Genomic DNA, 20,590 nt, shown 5'->3' with positions numbered 1-20,590 from the left:
GTATTGCTTAGATGTGAAATCTGAAAAAAAAAAAAAAAAGTTGAACTCATAGAAACAATAGAATGGTGGTTGCCATGGGCTGGGGCATGGGGGAATTGAGTCAATGGATATACACTTTCAATTATAAGAGGAATAAATGCTGAGTATCTAACGTACAGCATGGTGACTATCGTTACTAATTCTGTATTATATACTTGAAATCTACTGAGAGCAGATCTTAAGTGTTTTCTCAAGAAAAGAAAAGAGGAAAAAGTAACCCTGTGAGGTGATAGCTGTGTTAATTTACTTGATCGTGGTAATCATTTGACAATGTATATGTATATCAAATCACTTTAAATATATTACAACTTTATTTGTCAATTATACCTCAATAAAACTAAATATAATGAAATAATGAATAATAATAAAAATAACTGGATATCTCTGCAGCGTACAAATATAACTCATGAATACAACTTACAGTCCCAAGAGTTCTCTACTTGTAGTTTTGTGTCCATGGAGCTTGAACCCTAGTCATATTTCTCAAAATGTGCCTTCTGTGAGGAACTCCAACATATGTAGCTATTTTTTAAGTTAACTAAGAAGATGAAATCAGTCATATTTGGGAATGATTGACTGATGGAATGAACAGAGAAATGAAAACAATGAAGGAACAAATAAGCTAATACACAGGTAAAATGAACTTGGCTAAAAAATTAATTAAATTTAAATTAAAAATTTTTAGGGGCACCTGGGTGGCTCAGTCGGTTGAGCGTCCAACTTCAGCTCAGGTCATGATCTCACAGTTTGTAGGTTCCAGCCCCACTTCAGGCTCTGTGCTCATAGCTCAGAGCCTGGAGCCTGCTTTGGATTCTATGCCTCCCTCTCTTTCTGCCTCTCCCCCACTCATACTGTGTCTCTCTCTGTCAAAAATGAATAAACATTAAAAAATTTAAAATTAAAAATTTTTATTTATTTAAGTAATCTCTACACCCAATGCAGGGCTCGAACTCACGGCCAGATCCTCCTCCAACTGAGCCCGTCAGGTGCTCCTAAAAAGTTAATTAAAAAAACCCCAGTTTGGATTGTTTGATTTTCCTTTGCCATCATTTAAATGTGTTTATGTAGACAATATTTTGGGAAGAAGCTCTACCAATATGGTTTTCATTTATTAGGATAGAAATTCATGAAAACAGATGCTATCAACTTTTTTTTTTTTTTACCACTTAGGATGTAGATTAATACAGGTTCACAAATGGATTAAAAAGAAAGATGATGAAACTACAGATGCAGGCGGATCTCTGTCTACATGTATCTGTCTTTGTCTCTGTCTCTGTCTGTATCACCTACATCTATATTTCTGTGTGTATGAGTATGTCTATGTATATTCTACATCTATATCTATATCATCTATTTTCATATCTATGTCTTCAGGTATAGATAGAGGGAGCCTCATTCAGGACTGCAAAATAGTGAGAGCCTTTGAGCTCCGTTTGCAGCCTCACTTATAAAATGAGAATGGAAATTTTGTCAAAGATGGTGAAGGAATAGCTATGATTGCAGTAATTGCAAGGCATTTGCAAAATACAAATAAGTTTTGTGAAATTATCGTTGCAGTAGCAAGCAGTTTCAAATTTATGTTGGAAAGCTCCTTTTGCTATGAAGTTGTAGACAAGCAGTTTGAAAGAGCATCAGCTTTTGGCTATGTAATTATGTGTAAAATTTGTTCCAGAAATTCAGCAAGGCTGGGGCATAGAACTGTAAGTTTTCCAAATTGTTTTCAAATGGGCAGTAGAGGTGTGTGGGCAGTCAGATATGCAAAAGTAGTAACATAAAGGAGAATCGATTTGAAGCACACATTCTCTTCAGAGACAAACTCCTTCAGCCCTTAAACAAGTTATGTTACTACTTAAAATGAATTACCATTTCCATAGTAATTGATGGCAATTTGTAGCATTTAACAAGCACTTACAATGTGCATTTGGTAGTGAGCTTATACTTGAAGATTTATTCCTCAAAATTATACTTTAAGATTTATTCCTCAAAAAGCTTTCATTCAGCCTCTTTTGAGGTTCTAATGACTACAGCAACTATGTTTATTTTGTGGCAGAGACTAGTGGATTGTTCACCATACTTGTTTGCTTTCCTCCTAGACACAGAGCTGGACTACATTTTCCAGCTTCTCTTTTTTTTTTTTTTATATATGAAATTTATTGACAAATTGGTTTCCATACAACACCCAGTGCTCATCCCAAAAGGTGCCCTCCTCAATACCCATCACCCACCCTCTCCTCCCTCCCACCCCCCATCAACCCTCAGTTTGTTCTCAGTTTTTAACAGTCTCTTATGCTTTGGCTCTCTCCCACTCTAACCTCTTTTTTTTTTTTTTTTCCTTCCCCTCCCCATGGGTTCCTGTTAAGTTTCTCAGGATCCACATAAGAGTGAAACCATATGGTATCTGTCTTTCTCTGTATGGCTTATTTCACTTAGCATCACACTCTCCAGTTCCATCCACGTTGCTACAAAAGGCCATATTTCATTTTTTCTCATTGCCACGTAGTATTCCATTGTGTATATAAACCACAATTTCTTTATCCATTCATCAGTTGATGGACATTTAGGCTCTTTCCATAATTTGGCTATTGTTGAGAGTGCTGCTATGAACATTGGGGTACAAGTGGCCCTATGCATCAGTACTCCTGTATCCCTTGGATAAATTCCTAGCAGTGCTATTACTGGGTCATAGGGTAGGTCTCTTTTTAATTTTCTGAGGAACCTCCACACTGCTTTCCAGAGCGGCTGCACCAATTTGCATTCCCACCAACAGTGCAAGAGGGTTCCCGTTTCTCCACATCCTCTCCCGCATCTATAGTCTCCTGATTTGTTCATTTTGGCCACTCTGACTGGCGTGAGGTGATACCTGAGTGTGGTTTTGATTTGTATTTCCCTGATAAGGAGCGACGCTGAACATCTTTTCATGTGCCTGCTGGCCATCCGGATGTCTTCTTTAGAGAAGTGTCTATTCATGTTTTCTGCCCATTTCTTCACTGGGTTATTTGTTTTTCGGGTGTGGAGTTTGGTGAGCTCTTTATAGATTTTGGATACTAGCCCTTTGTCCGAGATGTCATTTGCAAATATCTTTTCCCATCCCGTTGGTTGCCTTTTAGTTTTGTTGGTTGTTTCCTTTGCTGTGCAGAAGCTTTTTATCTTCATAAGGACCCAGTAATTCACTTTTGCTTTTAATTCCCTTGCCTTTGGGGATGTGTCGAGTAAGAGATTGCTACGGCTGAGGTCAGAGAGGTCTTTTCCTGCTTTCTCCTCTAAGGTTTTGATGGTTTCCTGTCTCACATTTAGGTCCTTTATCCATTTTGAGTTTATTTTTGTGAATGGTGTGAGAAAGTGGTCTAGTTTCAACCTTCTGCATGTTGCTGTCCAGTTCTCCCAGCACCATTTGTTAAAGAGGCTGTCTTTTTTCCATTGGATGTTCTTTACTGCTTTGTCAAAGATGAGTTGGCCATACGTTTGTGGGTCCAGTTCTGGGGTTTCTATTCTATTCCATTGGTCTATGTGTCTGTTTTTGTGCCATCCAGCTTCTCTTGAAGGTAGGTATGGTTATGTGTGATTGAGCCCTGGCCATTGGAAAGTAGGTGGAAACTGTGTGGGTCACTTTCAAGCTTGACTCATTATGATTTCCCACATGATCTTTTACTCTAAGGTGGCAAAGTATTTGTCAGTCCAAGTCCCTGGGATACTCTGTGGAGCAGAGACCCAACCCACATCCCCAACCTCTAGGTGACTGGGCTTTATTTGAGAGAGAAATTGGCTTTGATTGTTTAAACCACTGAGTTTCAGGGCATCTAGCATTACCATAACTAACGTATAGGATAGAGAATGGAAACATTCTAGAACAGAAGCAACAGAAACACATAAATAATCATTACAGTTATAAAAATAGAAACAACAAAAGTATGAAGTCATGCTTGACTTTTCCCATTGTAACTATTTGGGCCAGTTCATTTTCAGAATATTATGTAGCAGCTGCCTACATGATGGGAAATAATTGAAGTGGGGCCTTAATAGGAATTAACAAAAACAGTAACCAATATGAATGTAAAAAATTTGAGTTCAAAAATTACACAAAAATGGATGCCTGGCTGGCTCAGTTGGTGGAGCATGCGACTCTTGATCGTGGGGTTGTAGGTTTGAGCCCCACGTTGGGTGTAGAGATTACTTAAAAATAAGATCTTTAAAAAACAAAAACCAACAATTACATGGGAAGAAATGAAAATGAAAACACAGCAATCCAAGATCTTTGGGATGCAACAAAAGTGATTCTATGAAGGAAGTTTATAGCAATATAGGCCTACCTTAAGAAGCAAGGAAAATATCAAAGAAACAACCTAAACTTAAACCTAAAGAAGCTAGAAAAACAAAAGGCCTAAAGCCAGCCGAAGGAAGGAAATAATAAAGATTAGAGCAGAAATAAGTGATATAGAAACAAAAAAATAATAGAACAGATCAGTGAAACCAGGAGCTGATTCTTTGAGAAGATCAACAAAATTGATAAATGACTAGTCAGACTCATCAAAAAGCAAAACACAAAAAACAAAAAGAGAGAAAGACCCAAATAAAATAACAAATCAAAGAGAAGAAATAGCAACCACACTACAGAAATACAAACAATTTAAAGAGAATATTATGAAAAATTATATGCTAACAAATTGGACAACTTAGAAAAAATGGACAAATTCCTAGAAACATAACCTCCCAAAACGGAATCAGGAAGAAATAGAAAAATCAAACAAACTGATTACCAACAATGAAATTGAATCAATCATCAAAAAACTGCCAACAAACGGAAGTCCAGGACCAGATGGCTTCACAGGCAAATTCTAGCAAACATTTAAAGAACAGTAAATAGATATTCTCAAACTTTTCCAAAAAATGGAAGAGGAAGGAAAACTTCTAAATTCATGCTTTGAGGCAGTATCACCCTAACACCAAAACCAGATAAAGACACCACAAAAAGAGCCTACAGGCCAATATTTCTGATGAATGTAGATGCAAAAATCCTCAACAAAATACTAGCAAACCAAATCCAACAATACATTAAAAAAATCATACACCACAATCAAGTGAGATTTATTGCTGGGATGCAAGGGTGGTTCAGTATTCACAAATCAATGTGATACATCACATCAATAACAGAAAGGATAAAAACCATATGATCATTTCAATAGATGCAGGAAAAATATTAGACAAAGTACAACATCCATTCATGATAAAACCCCTCAACAAAGTAGATTTAGAAGGAACATACCTGAATATATTAAAGGCTTTATATGAAAAACCCACAGCTAACATCATACTCAATGATGAAAAACTGAGAACTTTTCTCCTAAGCCCAGGAACAAGACAAGGATGTCCACTCTGACCACTTTTATTCAACATAGTACTGGAAGTCCTAACCACAGCAATCAGACAAGAAAAAGAAATAAAGGCTTCTAAATTGGTAAAGAAGAAGTAAAACTTTCATTGTTTGCAGATGGCATGGTATCATATATAGAAACCCTAAAGACTCCACACACACACACAAAAACCTATTAGAATTGATAAATCAATTTAGTAAAGTCACAGGGTACAAAATCAGTGTATAGAAATCTGTTGCATTCCTATACACTAATAATGAAGCAGCACAAAGTGAAATTAGGAAAACAGTCCCATTTACAATTGCACCCAAACCAGTAAAATATCTAGGAATAAACTTAAGCAAAGAGGTGAAAGACCTATACTCTCAAACTATAAAACACTGATGAAAGAAATTCAAGATGATTCAAAGAAATGGAAAGACATTCCATGCTTATGAGTTGGAAGAACAAATATTGTTAAAATGTCTATACTACCCAAAGCAATCTACACATTTAATGCAATCCTTGTCAAAATACCAACAGCATTTTTCACAAAACTAGAACAATCCTAAAATTTGTATGGAACCACAAAAGACCCTGAATAGCCAAGCAATCTTGAAAAAGAAGAATAAAACTAGTGGTATCACAATTCCAGTCTTCAAGTTATATTACAAAGCTATAGTAATCAAAATAGTATGGTACTGGCATAAAAATAGACACATAGATTAATGGAACAGAATAGAAAACCCAGAAATAAGCCCACAATTATATGGTCAAATAATCTTCAACAAAGGAGGAAAGAATATACAATGAGAAAAAGACAGTCTCTTCAACAAATGGTGTTGGGGAAATGGGACAGCTACATGCAAAAGAATGATACTGGACCATTTTTGTACACTATACACAAAAATAAACTAAAAATGATTTAAAGACCTAAGTGTGAGACCTGAAACCATAAAATTCATAGAAGAGAGCACAGGCAACAATTTCTCTGGCATTGGTTATAGCAACATTTTTTTTTAGCTATGTCTCCTGAGGCAAGGGAAATAAAAGAAAAATAAACTACTGGGATTACATCAAAATAAAATGCTTCTATACAGCAAAGGAGACAATCAACAAAACTAAAAGGCAACCTACTGAATAGGAAAAAGTATTTGCAAATGATATATCCGATAAGTGGTCGGTATCTAAAATATATAGAGAACTTATAGAGCTCAGCATCCAAAAAACACATAATCCAATTAAAAAGGTGTGCAGAATCTCCAAGGAAGACATCCATATGGCCAACAGACACATCACTCAGCATCACTCAGCATCAGGGAAATGCACATCAAAACCACAATGACATATCACTTGACACCTGTCAGAATGGCTAAAATAAAAAAAAAGAAAAACACAAGAAACCCTGGTGCACTCACTGTTGGTGGGAATGCAAACTGATGCAGCCACTGTGGAAAACAGTATGGAGTTTCCTCAAAAAGTTGAAAATAGAACTACTCTACTGCACTACTGGGCATTCACCCAAAAATTACAAAAACCTAATTCAAAGGGATACACTCACCCATATGTTTATGGCAGCATTATTTACCATAGCCAAATTATGGAAGCAGCTTGAAGTGTCCATTGATAGATGAATGGATAAAGAAGTGGTGTGTGTGTGTGTGTGTGTGTGTGTGTGTGTGTGTGTGTGTGATGGAGTATTATTCAGGCATAAAAAATGAAACCTTGCCATTTGCAACAACATGGATGGAGCTAGAGAGTATAATGCTAAACGAAATAAGTCAGTCAGAGAAAGGCAAATACTGTATGATTTCACTTGTATGTGGAATTTAAGAAACAAAATCTATGAGCACAGGGGGAAAAAGAGACAAACCAAGAAACAGATTCTTAACTTAGAAAAAACTAATGGTTCGGACTTCAAGCTGTATTACAAAGCTGTAATCATCAAGACAGTATGGTACTCACACAAGAACAGACACTCAGATCAATGGAACAGAATAGAGAACCGAGAAATGGACCCACAAAAGTATGGCCAACTCATCTTTCACAAAGCAGGAAACAATATCCAATGGAATAAAGACAGTCTCTTCAAGTGGTGCTGGGAAAACTGGACAGCGACATGCAGAGAAATGAACCTGGATCACTTTCTTACACCATACACAAAAATAAGCTCAAAATGGATGAAAGACCTAAATAAATGTAAGACAGGAAGCCATCAAAATCCTTGAGGAGAAAGCAGACAAAAACCTCTTTGACCTCAGCCGCAGCAACTTCTTACTCAACATGTCTCTGGAGGCAAGGGAAACAAAAACAAAAATGAACTACTGGGACCTCATCAAAATAAAAAGCTTCTGCACAGTGAAGGAAACAATCAACAAAACCAAAAGGCAACTGACGGAATGGGAGAAGATATTTGCAAATGGCATATCAGATAAAGGGTTAGTTTCCAAAATCTATAAAGAACATCAACACCCAAAAAAACCAAATAATCCAGTGAAGAAATGGGCTAAAGACGTGAACAGACACATCTCCAAAAAGACATCCGGATGGCCAACAGACACATGAAATGATGCTCAACATCACTCATCATCAGGGAAATACAAATCAAAACCACAATGAGATACCATCTCACACCTGTCAGAATGGCTGACATTAACAACTCAGGCAACAACTGATGTTGGCGAGGATGCGGAGAAAGAGAATCTCTTTTGCACTGCTGGTGGGAATGCAAACTGGTGCAGCCACTCTGGAAAACAGTGTGGAGGTTCCTCAAAAAATTAAAAATAGAACTACCCTACGACCCAGCAATTGCACTACTAGGTATTTATCCAAGGGATACAGGCGTGCTGTTTTGAAGGAATACATGCATCCCAATGTTTATAGCAGCACTATCAATAGCTAAAGTATGGAAAGAGCCCAAATGTCCGTCGATGGATGAATGGATAAAAAAGATGTGATAGATAGATAGATAGATAGATAGATAGATATAGATATAGATATAGATATATAGATATATATACATGATGGAGTATTACTCAGCAATCAAAAAGAATGAAATCTTGCCATTTGCAACTATGTGGAAGGAACTAGAGGATATTATGCTAAGTGAAATTATTCAGTCAGAGAAAGACAAATATTGTATGACTTCACTCATATGAGGACTTGAAGATACAAAACAGATGAACATAAGGGAAGGGAAGCAAAAATAATATAAAAACAGGGAGGGGGACAAAAATAAGAGACTTAAATATGGAGAACAAACAGAGGGTTACTGGAAGGGGTATGGGCGGGGATGGGCTAAATGGGTAAGGGGCATTAAGGAATCTACCCTGAAATCATTGTTGCACTATATGCTAACTAACTGGGATGTAAATTTAAAAAATAAATAAAAATTAAAAAAAAAAAAAGAAAAAGAAAAACCTAATGGTTACCAGAGTGGAGGTGGAGGAGGGGAAATGGGTGAAATAGGTGATGAGGGTCAAAGGTGCACTTACCTTGATGTGCACTGAGTAATTGTTGAATCAGTATATTGTATACTTGAAACTGATATAACATTGTATGTTAACTGTACTGAAATTAAAATAAAAAACTTAAAAAAAATTCATTGTAAAACTGTTAATGGAGAAGAAGAATACTTTGGCATTTATAATTCAGTGACAATTATTTATCTATTTATTTAACCTATTGTGGTAACTTACTAAAGGTGGTGATGATGGGGAGAGGGAAGAGAAAGAAGAGGAAATAGCTAGCTATTGGCTTTCTCTCCCTGGCTTTTGTGGTTCAGGACTTGATCCAAATAAGGTTAAGTGGGTCACACTGTGTGTGACCACTTGGTAAAGGGGCACTGTGCTAGCCTAGTGCAAATATCCTTAGCAACCTTTACAAGAGGAGTCTTGAGTACAAGGTACTCTGGGGTGAGAATCCTTAATTGAGCATCATTAAAATGAAGCACAGGCGAAGGTGTAAAAAAGACCTTTCGTGCTGAGTGAAATCTTTTCTGCCCCTGTTGTGATAGCTTTAGACCTTCTCTTGTTTTGGAGTGCCTGGGTGGCTCAGTTGGTTGACCATCCAACTCTTGATTTTGGACCAGGTCATGATCTTGCGGTTTGGTTTGTGGGGTTGAGCCCTGCATTGGGCTCTACACTGACAGTGCAGAGCCTGCTTGGGATTGTCTCTCCCTCTCTCTTTCTGCCCCTCTCCATGGTTCATGCTCTGTCTCTCTCAAAATAAATAAATAAACTTAAAACAAACCTTCTCCTATTTTAACCATTTAAAAAAATTGAAGTGTAGTTGACACACAATGTTACCTTAGTTTCAGGTGTACAACATAGTGATTCAACATCTCTATATGTTATGCTATGCTTATGACAAATGTAGCTATCATCTATCACCATACAATGCTATTACAATACCAATGACTATATTTTCTAGCTGTTTCTTTCTTCCTTGTGCCTTGTGCATTCCACAAATGGAAGCCTGTACCTCCCATTCCTCTTCACCTGTTTTGCCCATCCCTCCCATCCACCTCCCCTCTGGAAACCATCAGTTTGTTCTCCGTGTTTATGAGTCTGTTTCTGCTGTTTTTGTTTTATCTTTTAGATTCCACATATGAGTGAAATAGTATGGTATTTGTCTTTTTCTGTTTGATCTATTTCACTTAGCATAATACCTTCTAGGTCTTTCCATGTTTTTACAAATGGGAAGATCTCATTCTTTTTTATGTATATATGCATACACATATACCACATCTTGTTTACCCATTTATCTGTTGATGGACACTTTGGTTGCTTCCATATCTAGGGTATTGTAAATAATGGTGCAACAAACATAGGAGTGCATTTATCTCGTCAAATTAGTGATTTTATTTTCTTTGGGTAAATTCCCAGTTGTGGAATGGGATTACGTGGTATTTCTAAATTTCTGAGGGACCTCCATATTGTTTTCCACAGTGGCTGTACCAATTTACATCCCCACCAACAGTACTCAAGAGTTCCTTTTTCTCCACATTCTTGCCAAGACTTATTATTGTCTTTTTAAAAAAGTGGGCTCCATGCCCAATGTGAGGCTTGAACTCATGACCCTGAGATTAAGAGTTGCATGCTCTACTGAGTGAGCTAGCCAGATGCCCCTATTATTGTCTTTTTGATAGTAGCGATTTGATAGGTGTGAGGTGATATCTCATTGTGGTGTTGATTTGCATTTTCCTAATGATGAGTGATGTTGAGTATCTTGTCATGTGTCTGTTGGCCATCTGAATGTTTTCTTTGGAAAAATGTCTATTCAGGTCCTCTGACCATTTAAAAAAAAATTTTTTTTTAACGTTTATGTATTTTTGAGAGAGAGACGGAGTGTGAGCTGGGAGGGTCAGAGAGAGAAGGAGACATAGAATCTGAAGCAGGCCCCAGGCTCTGAGCTGTCAGCACAGGGCCCGACGTGGGACTCAAACTCATGAAAGGTGAGGTCATGACCTGAGCCAAATTTGGATGCTCAACTGATCGAGCCACCCCGGTGCCCCTCTGCCCATTTTTATTTTTTATTTTTTTATTTATTTAAAAAAAAATTTTTTTTTTCAACGTTTATTTATTTTTGGGACAGAGAGAGACAGAGCATGAACGGGGGAGGGGCAGAGAGAGAGGGAGACACAGAATCGGAAACAGGCTCCAGGCTCTGAGCCATCAGCCCAGAGCCCAATGCGGGGCTCGAACTCACAGACCATGAGATCGTGACCTGAGCTGAAGTCGGACGCTTAACCGACTGAGCCACCCAGGCGCCCCCATGCCCATTTTTAAAATTAGAATATTTTTTCCTGTGTGTGTGTTGAGTTGCAGAAGATTTTTATGTATTTTGGACGTTAACCCTTTATTGGATATATCATTTACAAATATATTCTACCATTCAGTAGGTTGACCTTTTGTTTTATTGATGGTTTTCTTTGTGCAAAAGCTTTTAATTTTGGTATAGTCCCAATAGTTTACTTTTGCTTTTGTTTCCTTTATGTTAGGATACATATCTAGAAAAATGTTGCTAAGGCCAACATCAGAAAGATTATTGCCCATGATTTCTTCTAGGATTTTTTTTTTAAACTATTTTTTTTTTAATTTTTTTTTAACATTTATTTATTTTTGAGACAGAGAGAGACAGAGCATGAACGGGGGAGGGGCAGAGAGAGAGGGAGACACAGAATCGGAAGCAGGCTTCAGGCTCTGAGCCATCAGCCCAGAGCCTGACGCGGGGCTTGAACTCATGGACCGCGAGATCGTGACCTGAGCCGAAGTCGGACGCTCAACCGACTGAGCCACCCAGGCGCCCCTCTTCTAGGATTTTTATGGTTTCAGGTCTCACATTTAGGTTTTAATCCATTTTGAATTTATTTTTGTGTATGGTGTACGAAAGTGGTCCAGTTTCATTCTTTTGCATGTAGCTGTCCAGTTTTCCCAGCACCATTTATTGAAGGGACTGTTTTTTCCCTGTTGTATATTCTTGCCTCCTTTGTCATTGAATAATTGGCTATAGAAGTATGGCTTTATTTCTGGGTTTTCTATTCTGTTCTATTGATCTAGCTGTTTTTTTTTTTTTTTTTTTTTTTTTTTTTTTTTTTTTTTTTTTGTGCCAGTGCCATACTATTTTGATACTGTAACTTTGTACTACATCTTGAAATCTGGGATTGTGGTACCTCCAGTTTTGTTCTTCTTTCTCAAGATTGCTTTGGTCTTTTGTGGTTCCATAGTATTACTTGTTCTAGTTCTGTTAAAAGTGCTATTGGTATTTTGTTTAGGATTATATGAGATCTGTAAATTGCTTTGGATAGTATGGAAATTTTGACAGTATTCTTTGCATGGACTGTCTTTCCGTTTGTTCGTGTCATCTTCAGTTTCTTTCATCAATGTTTTATGGGTTTCAGGGTATATGTCTTTCACCTCCTTGGTTAAGTTTATTCCTGGGTATTTTGTTCTTTTTGTTGCAATTGTAAATGAGATTGTTTTCTTAATTTCTCTTTCTGCTACTTAAAACAACTTTTTTTTAATGTTTATTTTTGAGAGAGAGAGAGAGAGAGAGAGAGCGCATGAGTAGGGGAGGGGTAGAGAGAGATGGAGACACAGAATCTGAAATAGGCTTCAGGCTCTGAGCTGTCAGCACAGAGCCTGATGCAGGGCTTATGAGCTGTGAGATCATGACCTGAGCCAAAGTCAGACACTTAACCAACTGAGCCACCCAGGCAACCCTGCTACTTCTTTATTAGTGTATAGAAATGCAGCAGATTTCTGTGTAACAATTTTGTGTCTTGCAGGTTTTCTTGAATGGAGGGTAGTCTCATCTCTGTTCATGGATATTGAAATGTGTCAGTATTTCAGCCCAAGTAATTTCTTACATGTACTATCATTTTGCCTCCAGGTATCTTTAACAAATATTTTATAAGACAAAACTTATCTAAAAATGGTCTCTTTTTAATGATTCTTTTGAATGTCACCAAATTTAGATGCTGCAAAATTGTAAGCTTTATCAGTTTGAATTCATTTAATGAAGAATACATGAGTTTTTCCAATTAATAATAGGAGTGCCATTCAAAGGGTCTTCCCACAAAAAGATATCTCAAAACACAATAGCAGAATCTCAAAGTTAAATAGTTTATATGAACTGAGGTCTCATCATTTATTTTATTTAGTTTTTTCGTGCATTTGTAGGGATATATTTTTTTTAAGTTTTGTTTTAACTCCACAGTTAAGATTGTATGGATATGTTCTAATGATTTCTATCTGTAGGCTTTATTTCAATCATTACAATTTTTTAAAAGCTTAAATATTTTGGTTCTCCATTAGTTGAATACTTTCATTAAAGATATTCAATAGATTTTGGAAAAATGTAACCAAGATTTTGAGAACTCTTTGCACCACTCACAAAAATCCTATACATTGGAAGACTCAAAAGCTCAAACATTTATCAAATCTGATGGATAAGGGTAGCAAGTGTGTTTGCTCTGGTAATTATTATTTTTTGCATTCATCATTGTTGCAGACTAGGAGTCTGGCGTTCTCTCTTATCCAGCAAGAGAACAGACACAGAATTGAATACAAGAGAGGCTAATGTCCAGGAGGAGACAAGAGCCCCTAAAAGGGGTTTCATCTCCATATTTATTAAGTTTTTTTTAATGTTTATTTTTGCGACAGAGAGAGACAGAGCATGAATGGGGGAGGGGCAGAGAGAGAGGGAGACACAGAATCCGAAGCAGGCTCCAGGCTCTGAGCCATCAGCCCAGAGCCTGACGTGGGGCTCAAAGTCACGGAGCGTGAGATCGTGACCTGAGCAGAAGTCGGACGCTTGACCGACTGAGCCACCCAGGCGCCCCTCATCTCTGTATTTATTGAGCACTCAAGATCTTACACATGTGGTGATCATGAAGAAAACAAGATGTTACACACGTGGTGAACATGAAAACAATCAGATAGTAATCATAAACTTGTATGTGTAAGAAGCAAAAGGTCTGGGTGGGAGGGGAAGTGGAGTTTGTGATCAAAGCACAATAGTATATTGGTGCCAGATGGAAAGTAATTTCCTGCAGGTGATATAACAATTTACTCATGATCCTATTACAATATCTCGCTAGCTAACTTTGGGCACTTTCACCCGTGGTGGTGGCTTTCTGCCTTAAGCTTTTTTCTACCTAATGTCTAACCTTTTTATGTAAGTATAAGGAATCCTTGAACCTATTTCCCCACACATCATTGTCTTTGTCATGCAAATTTTTCGTTAAGGTACTCTGTATATATAGAAACATTTGAAATTTTGACAGGTACAGCTTTTGTTTTGATTGGTGGGATACTCCTGCTGGTTTGAGCAAAATCATGAATAATGTATGCATCAAGCCAATTTTAAGAATATTTTCTCCATAGGTTTCTTTATGAAATGATGCCATTGTTTGCCCCACGTCACCATCCTTCATGAAATAAAGAGTACATATATTTCACATAAAAACAAATAATTTTATTTTCCATGTTGAATATTACAACCAAATTTGTAAGAGCATTCACAACATCGGATGTTTCACCTTTGAGCAGAATGAATGCCCAAGCTTTACTTTAATTTCATGATATAAATGGAAAAATGAAGTCATCATTGGTATTCACTGATTTTCCATTTGAAACATCTGAAATTGTTGGTATAAATCTGATATCATTTAACTGTGAAGTTCTTTTCTGCTAATTGACCTGACACATTAGCTGTAATGTGACGTGCCTCAAACATTTGGAATTGAAAATGAGCAAAGAATAGTCTTTTGGTCAAAATGAATAGCCTTGTTGCATAGAGTGCTAGGTCTTCATACCTTTGGCAACTGCTTGTGTTAAATTGCTATCTTCATTTGCAGACTTTTAAAAATGACAAATTTTGAAGCGGATGTGCTTCTCTAGTAGGTTTGGTCTTCTGGTTTTTAGGTGGAAAATGATATCATAAGGACGCTTATTGTAGATGGTGAAAGGTAAATATTCTGTGCAAGTTATACATTCATCAATACCTCTCTTGAGAAAAGGGAATTAAGTACTTAATTTTTCATTAAACATGCACTTTTTATGAGCTCACTGCTACAAAAGAGGTTATTGCTTTAAACTAAAAAGTAAAGTAAAAAAAATAGCTTTTCCAAATAATAAAATAAATGGTTGAAATTTACCCCATGCCATAAATGACAAGAACACTATAAAAAGAACATTCAGACTATTCTCCACATACTCTATGGAACGGTTACTGTTCAGTCTGTATTTTACAAGTGTTTCACATGGTCTTAATTTAAATTGTATTGTGTTTCCACCAGCACCTGTAACTGGTGACCCAATTCATCTGTGTATTTCTCAGGCTGATAATGGACCATGTACTACTAGGTGGTTAGCAACAGCCAATACTTGTCTTACCACCACCACCCAATTCTGGAAGGGGTTAGCTGTTTGAAGGAGATTGCAAAAAAGGCCATATCTTTGCACTTCTCCTAATAAGAGATGGAGTCTGTGTCCTCTCCCTTTGAATCTGGGGTGGCCCTGTGACTTGTTTTGATCTAAAGAAAGTAGTGGAAGCATCCTTGTGGGATTTCTGACTAAAGCATCAAGACCCTTTACAGCTTCCTCTTTTATTCTCTTGTTGCCCTAAGATCACCATGGCCAGGATAGCTTCCTTGTTGATGAGAGGCCATGTGTATAGAATAAGGCCCAGCTGTCAGCCAGTACCAATTGTCAGATATGTGAACGACAGTATCCTAGGCCAGCAGTTTTCAAAGTGCAGTCAGGTGACTCTTGGTGGTCCCTGAGGCCTAACTTGTGGAGTCCATCTAAGGATTAAAAGCATAATATATGACAATACATTGAAAACAGTGCCTGGTCAACAGTAGGTACTCAATACCTGTTTATTATTGTCCTTAGGCTCTTGAGATAAGTATTAGTGAATACAGTTTGTGACAACCTGCATGAGAAAAATCACAGGTCACACTCAGTATAACATTTTTTGTAGTTTAGGTGCTTTATTCTTTTAGGTTCTGTGGTCCATTAAGCAGTAATGATGGACACTGACACTGGGTTGGGTTGGTAGGCCACTAAAACTGAAAATAACCAATCAAACTAGCTGCAATCATTGCTTGCAATCAGTAACCAACCAACTTATACTATATCAGTTATAGAAAGTGTCTAAATTAGTGGCTTAAACAAACAATTATTTAACATTTTTCACATAACAAAGAATCCAGAGTTAAACAATCTAGGGCTGGTGGCTCCATAATGAGAGCCCTATCAGGCTCTCTCTCTTTCTTCAGCCATCCTCAGTATGTGATTGCTGCTCAGGCCATCATCAGTCACTTCTCCTCCACCCCTGTGCCCACCTTGCAGGCAGGAAGAATGACAGTGCAGAGGACACAGGGTGGAGTGTGCCCTATCTGAGTCTACTCTGGTGTAGGAGCTCTCTAAGAAGCCCTGTAGAAGTTCGACCTACACCTCACTGGCCTGACCTGCGTCAGCTGGTTATCCCTGTGCAAGAGAGGCTGGGGAATATAGTTATCGGCTGGGCATATTGCCTCTTCCAGAAAAAGCAGAATTCTGTTGCTAAGGGAGAAGTGGGGATAGAGATTGGATTGTTAAAGGTACAATTCTCTTTGTTGTCTTTAGGTCTCACTTGCTATTGCACAAGGTCATTGTGAAGCTGGAATTACAAAGTAGATATGTATTGAACCCACCCCAACAGAGTCTGCCACACGTCATGTTTTTCATTTTCCATCCAGTTGTCATGAAGTGACACTGATACATTCATTAAGGGACTAGAGGAATTTATAAGCACCTGGGAGACCCATCTCTCAGAGTGTTTATTGGAAAGACCATTTAGCCAATTCAAGAGATTGCATTGTGAACAATAATTTGTCATTTTAAGGGAGTATGGGGAAGTTAAGCCATTATGCTTTATTTGGGGGAGTTTATATCATCCCATCCCTGGATAGATTTTAACACCACTGGCAGGAAATAAAAACAAGGCTTTTTTCTTGTTCTCAGAGCCTTTTGAGGATGATAATATCTTTGAGACCAGGTTTGGGTTGGTTTTCTCTAGTCCCTGTGCAACTGTTAGCAAAAGCCTATTGTGATAACACACATTTCTCTGTGAGAAAAATGATGACAAAACACAGCAGGGTAATTTCCTGTGTAGGAATCCCCACTCCCACCCCCCACTAAAAATCATCCCACAAATAAAACCCAGTTCTAGACTACCTCCCTCCCCTTCATTCAAGTAGCTCTTTGTCCCTCTACTGTCTTGTCTCACAGTTGCTCTGCTTTCTGTTCATTGCCTTTGGATCTATTTCTTCTCCCAATTTCTCTCTATACTATACTAAAATAATTTTAAAATGTTTTTAATTGTTTTAAAATTGTATTTTAGAGAGAGAGAGCACAAGCAGGGGAGAGAGGCAGAGGGAGAGAGAGAGAGAGAGGGAGAATGAATCCCAAGCAGGCTCTGTGCTCAGTGTGGAGCCTGATGTGGGGCTTCATCTTACAATGCTGGGATCATGACCTGAGCTAAAATCATGTTTCCTAGATCTTTGACACTCAGACTGTGATCTGAGCACCAGCAACATCAGTATCACCAGGGAGCTTGTTAGAAATATAGATTTCCAGACTCCCATCTCTCTTACAGCACCCCAGACTTACTGAATCAGAGTCCGTATTTTAACAGTACCACCAGGTGATTTGCAGGTATTGGGGGGGGGGGGTTGGTAGCAATGAGGAGTGTTGAGAAGCACAGATCCAGGATTCCCTGTGGAAGATGGTCTGATGCTGGGATTAGGAGCAGAGATTTTCAATTTTTATTTGAATCTCAGCCTTGTAACCAACTAGCCACATGACTCTGGGAGATTCAGCTATCTTTCCCAAACTTCAGTTTCCTCATTTCCAGAATGGGAACAATAATTTTTATTTTACAAGGAAACTCTGAAAATTAAATTAGATAAGTATGTAAAGTGCCAAGCAGAGTACCTGGAACATGATCATTTGAAAAATAACTGCTATATGATCAATTTTTAATATTGCAGAATGTTTTTAATGACCTTCCATGTTAAATTTTTTCTTGCTCCTATTAGGTCATCCTTAAAAGAAAGAAACCTACAATAGTTAAGGTGATGCTACTCACCCTGGTTATGTTCATGGACTAACTGAGGCTTGTCACAATATTTGACTCAGATTATAATCTTGGGGGAGGGTTGATGGGTACAGCCTTAGCTGAATTTCTAATATATACAACCCTAAGTACCTCAGAAAATGATTTTCCTGCAGAAAAATTGTGGCCTGGACCTGTTCTCTTTGAGGTAGGGATGGATGTTGGGGCCAGTTATGTCCCACTCCCACCTGCTTCCTTTCTGACTCTGTCCTATTTTGAAGGACTCAGACAGTGCAGCTGATGGGGTTCAGGGCAGGCCACCCCGAGATATGCCACTTGGGAATATGGATCATTTGGAATTCAAGTTACTTAAGAAACAGCCAGTGCAATAAGGACACTCTGACCCTCTTTTGTCTCCCTGGAAGCAGGAAATAAATCTCCAATGTGAAAGGTACCCTCCCTGTGTCTGGAGGTAAAGAGACATCCTTATCACCAGAAATAAAAAATTCAGAATCAAGAAGGCCATATAAACAAACCTTGTTACTTCTTCACTAATTTACTACCTGAAGCCGAAACTTCATTGTCTTGTCAATTCCTCATACATTTATTGTTTCTTTGTCTAAAATGTATAAAAGTTGTCTGCTTTGGTATTTCTCTGAGATTCGTATTTCTATGAGCTCCTATATGTATGAATTATATTTGTTTCTCTCCTGTTAATCTATTTCATGACAATTTAATTCTTAGACCAGCTAGAAGAATCTTGAAGAGTAGATAAAAATTTTTCCTCCTCAACACTACCATCACACCTGGGAAGTTCAGTATTATTTTACAGCTGGGATGTGCTGACCTTTGACATTGGAGTTTTATGTATCCCACACGTTAATATTCATTAGGAAATCCTTAAACTGCCCTTTAAAAGCCAAATTGAAAATTTCATACATCAAGTGACGAATGAATATTTTAAACCATCACATATTGGCACTACCTGTTATCCAACAGTTAAGTTTGGAAACATCTTTATCTTTGCACAGCAGTGCTTATGTCATTATTTGCATGTTTTATGACATTTTGTCGCTATTATTTTATAAAAATGTCCATGTGAGAGAAGTGAAGTCTAGGTCTCAAACTCAATATAGATCCTTTTTTTTTTTTGAGAGAGAGACAGAGAGAGAGAGAGAGAGAGAGAGAGAGCGAGCGAGCATGAGTCGGGGTGGAGCAGAGAGAGAGGGAATCCAAAGCAGAGAGACACAGAATCCAAAGCAGGCTCTAGGTCTGAGCTGTCAGCACAGAGCCCGATGTGGGGCTTGAACCCATGAACCAGGAGATCATGACCTGAGCCAAAGTCGGACACCTAACCAACTGAGCCACCCAGGCACTCCATCAAACTCAATATAGATTCTTAAGCATGCTAGAAGCTGATAATCTTTAACTTTATTTGGATGTTTATCAGACTCATATGGGTAGACTGTGTTAATTATGAAGAAAATAAATAAAAATAATAAATATCTCCAAAATGCTGAAAATATATTGTTGAAGAGCATCAAAATGATCAATGTATTTTGAGTTTTTTAAAAATGTTTTTTAATATCTTTAGGAATTACATCCTTTTGTAGAGAAAGAAATACAATTTTCCCTCTACCCTTCTGGGTTCTTGGCTGAGATCCCCCTGTACCAAAAGACAGGTTAACAGGTGAAAAGCAAACAGAAGTTTAATAAAACGTATACCTTCTGTATACGTGGGAGAGACCCAGGAAGACTGAGTAATTCCCTGAAATAGCTCCATCTCCAGATAAAGACAAAAACTGTTGGGCAGGGGGAAAGCCGGGTTTTTAGGCAAAGCACAGTAAACAAGGGTATGGTTGTTATGCAGATTTAGGTTCCTGCCTTTCCCATTGACTAGAGTTTCTAGAGATTTAGTTATGCTCTTCTTCCTGGTACATAGAGGGAGATACCTTTACAAATGGAGATTTTTTTTCTTTTACAGAAGAGTAACTTCTACTTGGTTTTCAGAGCTTCTGTGTGTGTGTGTGTGTGTGTGTGTGTGTGTGTGTGTGTGTGTGTGTTTAATAACCAGGTCAAAATAATCTTTATTCCAAAGAGGTATATTTTGGGGTGGCAGATTCTGCTTCCTTTCATTCTTATGTAATCCTATTGTTTGACTTTCTCACATTGCAATTTGTATACATTGTTAGGGAGATACTTTGTATCAAGCTATGGGGCTCTTGTATTGTGATATTTATGATGCACACATAATTACGATATATTTTCTAGTTTTTCTCTAAGTTTAAAGTAGGTTAAAAATTCAAATGGTGGAGATTCCTGTTAATTAATAAATAATTCTGTTCTTTTTTTCCTCATAAATATGTGAGGTGCCTTAAAATAATTGTTGTGGGTTCTTTTGCTGAGATATCACTGGCACTAAATAAATGACTGAGGGCTGCAGATATCATTTCTAAATTATTAATTTCACAGCAATCAGGGAACCACCAAAATAGTTTTATGATAACCCAGAGGATAATTCATCATTAAGTAGCTTTTACAAATGTCATGGCTTATTTTTTCCCATTCCATTTGGGAAGAGGCATTTTTAGGTCTCA

This window comes from Felis catus, chromosome X, assembly GCF_018350175.1.
Source record: "Felis catus isolate Fca126 chromosome X, F.catus_Fca126_mat1.0, whole genome shotgun sequence".
Taxonomy (NCBI): Eukaryota; Metazoa; Chordata; class Mammalia; order Carnivora; family Felidae; genus Felis; species Felis catus.
This window is presented reverse-complemented; position numbering follows the sequence as displayed.